Source organism: Littorina saxatilis, unplaced genomic scaffold, assembly GCF_037325665.1.
Source record: "Littorina saxatilis isolate snail1 unplaced genomic scaffold, US_GU_Lsax_2.0 scaffold_188, whole genome shotgun sequence".
Classification (NCBI taxonomy): Eukaryota; Metazoa; Mollusca; class Gastropoda; order Littorinimorpha; family Littorinidae; genus Littorina; species Littorina saxatilis.
Genome location: NW_027125801.1, coordinates 210,830 through 213,246, shown reverse-complemented (window position 1 = coordinate 213,246; position 2,417 = coordinate 210,830). Strand labels below are relative to the sequence as shown.

Here is a 2,417-nt window from a genome sequence, read left to right as displayed (position 1 = left end):
CATAAAGATCGGTCCAGTAGTTTAGTCTGAATCGCTCTACACACACACACGCACAGACACACACACATACACCACAACCCTCGTCTCGATTCCCCCTCTATGTTAAAACATTTAATCAAAACTTGACTAAATGTAAAAACAATCAGCCATATGATTTTTTTCTCTCGAATATTTCTTCGTCTTTCATACTACCTCTCCCCCCGCCATGTTCTATTCTTTCTTCACCCACGCACATACAAACACAAACTATTTGAGGCTGTCTGCTAAAAACAATACACACACACACTTGTCGACTTGAAGTTGTGGTACTTCTAAATTTCATTACAAGGATTAATTGTTCAGTTTCCTTGGTAAATACAGCTTCCAGTTGTAGAAAGTAACATATGGTGCTGTGTGTCCTTGCACACGTGGGTCTGTCAGTCTGTCCATCACTTCACTGAATTGAAAATGTCATCCGTGCACTCTGCTATCGAACGTCTCCCTTTACTTTCAACAAACTGAAATGCCAATCAGGGTCGAACTTGATGTGGCCGACGATCAAGACATTTTCAAAATGGATTTGTGCTGTTCATTCACACACAAAACTGCATGCCTAAGTATTGATGCACCATGCCGAAGACTGAAGTTGCTACCCTCCTCTGTACCCCTGCCTCATTCGCAAGGTAGACGATTTGCTTCTCTGAAACAAAGGCAACCACAGAGTTGATCAACATATTATTTACTAACCACTATTTGCACAGCTCAAGTCTGGTTTTGGGTACCTGTCCACTTGCCATTTCTAAGCTGGTATGGTATGGTGACATTATCGAAAATGTAGTGTGTGTGTGTGTGTGTGTGTGTGTGTGTGTGTGTGTGTGTGTGTGTGTGTGTGTGTGTGTGTCTCTGTGTGTGTGTGTGTCTGTGTGTGTGCTTCTTTGTTGGAGAAAACAGCACATAAACACAAATATAACTGTATTGCTCCCCCTTTTTTTTTAAAGTACTGACAAATTGTAAAGTACATGTATTAATATGTCTTTACCTACTGAGCAAAGTCCCAAGGGTAAACCATGCTGATTTCCTTGGAACTGGAACCGGCTGGACATTGCTGTTGCCCCATTCTGTCGAACACCTGCTTTGTGGCCAGGCACTTCTGTCTTTTGTTGTTGCACTGTCCGGTGAATTGCTGGACTTGTTTGCTGTTCCACGCCAGCAAACTGAGAGAAAGAGAGTAACATTGGTTAAATGAAAAAAGAGGAGTTTAAAAACATACTACACGTACACACATACCACCACCACCACCATCATCATCATCATCATCATCATAATCATCATCATCATCATCATCATCATCATCATCAAAATCATCATTGTCATTATCATCTCTCTTCCTCTATCTACCCCTCTTTCTCTCTCTCTCTCTCTCTCTCTCTCTCTCTCTCTCTCTCTCTCTCTCTCTCACACACACACACACACACACACACACACACACACATACAGAAACCCTCACACAACACACACACACACACAAGCTGCGCGCGCGCGCACACACACACACAAAACACACACTGCAGTCTATATGGTAACTTACCTGAAATTGTAGCCTGTCATAGATCTAAGTGGAGACAGCAAACGGTAAGAGCAACAGGTTCTCATTTATGATGTCCGGGCATTCAAACGATCAGGAAGAGGAAGACCTTGCTTCGCAATAGGCCTATGCTCTTGGAGAACTCTTTAACCGATTAGTAGTGTGCGTTGTCATCATGAACCTTTACAACACCATCGTGATCAAAGTAGATCTGCTTCGACTTCGGAGTCACAAAATAATGTCCGGGCGAAGTGCAACAAAATTATTCTGAATTAACAGCATTGACCTCGTCAACAAAATCGTTGTCTTATCCCAAAGTGACTTCTGTCAGCAGAACATTCCGTGTTCAACTGAGAAGACTGACTTGCCCTTCCACTATCAGAATTCACAGCTGCAAAGAACAGAATGCCCCAGTCAGTAACCACTGATCTAAATATCAGTAACTTTAGCAAGGGAAGCAACTAAAGATGTAAACGGGGAGTAACTGTTCTTCATCGGGCAACTGCATTTGTCGTCTGCTTTTTCGTACAGTGCTACGGTCGCGTGAAAGTCAGATCTACCTGAACTATGGGTATAGATCCGTCTAGTGAAATGTAGCTGTGTGATGATTTGGCATACATCACTTTGCTGAATGTGCTTCCAGATGAAAGTTTATATTAAGCTTACTGTCAAACATTAAAAAAAAAATAGGTAAGTTGTTTTAACTTGACCAAAACTAGCGACGAAAATTTTTTCTCGAAGCACAACAAAAAACACTGTCGGCATTTTCGGCATCATCGCAGTCAACTTGTCATCGGTTCGATGTGTTTTTCCTGAGGAGCAATGAACATAAACATTTGTAGAAGTTTGTAAT

The 2,417-nt window shown here is 41.9% G+C and overlaps 1 long non-coding RNA gene across 1 annotated transcript; it reads right to left on the bottom strand.

Moving 5' to 3' along the window:
* Positions 1-330: 330 nt before the first annotated feature.
* LOC138954261 (uncharacterized) lies at positions 331-2,128 on the bottom strand. The gene is made up of 3 exons (XR_011451775.1): positions 1,568-2,128; positions 1,019-1,193; positions 331-679 (listed from the first exon to the last, which is right to left on the bottom strand). It is a non-coding gene; the product is annotated as an uncharacterized lncRNA (long non-coding RNA).
* Between the last annotated feature and the right edge of the window lie 289 nt (positions 2,129-2,417).